Raw genomic sequence first — 2500 nt, forward strand, 5'->3', positions numbered from 1 at the left:
GCGGGAGGTAGGGCGGTACCAGCTACATATAGTTGGGCTCACTTCCACGCACAGCACTGGCTCTGGAACCAAGCTCTTGGAGAGGGGCTGGACTTTATCCTTTTCTGGAGTTGCCCCCCAGGGTGAGAGGCGCCGGGCGGAAGTGGGTATACTCACGAGCCCCCGGCTGAGCGCCGATGTGTTGGACTTCTCCCCGGAGAACGAGAGGGTTGCCTCCATGCGCCTCTGGGTTGCAGGAAGAAAGACTCTGACTGTTGTTTGTGCTTATGCACCAAACGGCAGTTCAGAGTATCCGGCCTTCTTGGAGTTGATAGGGGGAGTCTGGAAAGGGCGCCGCCTGCTGACTCCATAGTTCTCCTGGGGAACTTCAACGCTCATGTGGGCAATGACAGAGAAACCTGGCAGGGGGTGATTGGGAGGAACGGCCTGCCCGATCTGAACCCGAGCGTTTTTTTTGTCACTGTCACAGTTTGGCCATTACAAACACCATGTTCGAGCATAAGGTGGCTCATAAGTGTACCTGGTACCAGAACACCTTAGGCTGGAGATCAATGATCGACTTTGTAGGATTCCGTCCCGGTCGTGGAACAGTGGATCAGCTCTTTACCCTCACAGGACTACTGGAGGGGTCCTGGGAGTTTGTCCATCCATTCTACATGTGCTTTGTGGACTTTGGAGAAGGGTCTCCCGGGGGTTTTGGTGGCGGGTGCTGGGGGAGCACGGGGTGCCGGACTCGTTGCAACGGGGGGGGACTCGTTGCAACGGGCCATCCAGGCTCTGTACAACCGCAGTAGGAGCTGTGTTTGTATTCTCTGTAATAAGTCAGACTCGTTTCCAGTGGGTGTTGGCCTCCGCCAGGACTGTCCTTTGTCACCGATCCTGTTTGTGACCATCATGGACAGGATATCTAGGTGCAGCCGGGGGGAGGAGTACGTCGGGTTCGGGGGTCTCCGGATCGCATCGATGTGGTCCTGTTGGCCTCTTCGGACCACGACCTCCAGCATTCACTGGGGCGGTTTGCAGCCGAGTGTGAAGCGGCAGGGATGAGGGCTAGCACCTCCAAATCTGAGGTCATGGTTCTCTGATGGAAACCGGTGGATTGCTCCATCCAGGTGGGGACAGAGTGCCTGCCTCAAGTGAAGGAGTTTAAGTATCTCAGGGTCTTGTTCACGAGTGAGGGGAGGATGGAGCGGTAGATCGACAGGCGGATCGGTGCGGCTGTAGCAGTACAACAGGCACCGCACCGGACCGTGTTGGTGAAAAGGGAGCTGAGCCAGAAGGCGAAGCTCTCAGTTTACCGGGCGATCTACGTTCCGACCCTCACCTATGGTCGCGAACAAGGTCGCGGGTACAAGCGGCCGAAATGAGTTTCCTCCGTAGAGTGGCCGGGCTCAGCCTTAGGGATAGGGTAAGGAGCTCGGACATCAGGAGGGAAGTTGAGGCGCTACTCCTTCGCGTCGAAAGGAGTCAGCTGAGGTGGTTCAGGCATCTGATCAGGATCCTCCTGGGCGCCTCCCTCTGGAGGTTTTCCGGGCACGCCCAACTGGCAGGAGACCCCAGGGAAGACCCAGGACACGGTGGAGGAATTATATCTCCCGGCTGCCCTGGGAACGCCTCGGGATCCCCCCGCATGAGATGGAAAATGTTGCAGGGAGAGGGAAGTCTAGGTCAGCTTGCTTGGCCTGCTGCCACCGCGACCCGACCCCGGATAAGCGGAAGATGATGGATGGATGGATTTATGACTTTGTTAGGAATATTTAGGACTTTGTTTGGATGTTGTTAGGCATATTTAGGACTTTTTTTTTTAAAGCAATATTTAGGACTTCTTTAAGAACTGTGAGGACTTTGTTCGGATTTTGTTCAGATTTGTTTAACAGCCAACAAGTTGTGCTGTTGATATGAGAGTGATGCACACATCTGTAATTTACCCGTTGGAACCACTGCTCTCCACTGCAAGCAAACTACAACTTGGCCTTAAAAGCTCATGAAATAAAGAAGACAGCATCAGAAATTCTGTGGAGTCAAAGTTAAAAGTTTGACTAATTTGGCCACATGATCCCCTAAAGATGTCCCTATGTGTTGAGAAGTAAAATTTACTTAAGCCTTACTTCAATATCTTCCCTTGTCTTATCTTTTTGACTATTAAAACGCACCCAAATTAACTTTTCTTTTTTTTGTGTATGAGCTGACAGGAATTGAACCACCTGTACCTCAGAGAAGCCCCTCTTTGCAAGACGAACAGATTTACAAAAGGAAGTCCCACTAAGACCCATCATCAGCAGTATCAATTCAGTTATCTACAACATTGCCAAACACCTCACCACAATCCTGTCTCCTCTGGTCGGTAACACTCTCCACCGCATTAAGAACTCTCAGGGTTTTGCTATCAAAGTTGGAAAAATCAAACTAGACACAGATAAAAAAAACAAAAAAGCAAGATATGGCATGAATGGCCAGCTCCTAAAATTACCAAGATATGAGTTTAAAAAAGAAGGCAGTG

Source organism: Brachyistius frenatus, unplaced genomic scaffold (assembly GCF_029030835.1).
Source record: "Brachyistius frenatus isolate BFR_SWC_R1_liver_20210118 unplaced genomic scaffold, ASM2903083v1 Contig_25, whole genome shotgun sequence".
Taxonomy (NCBI): Eukaryota; Metazoa; Chordata; class Actinopteri; family Embiotocidae; genus Brachyistius; species Brachyistius frenatus.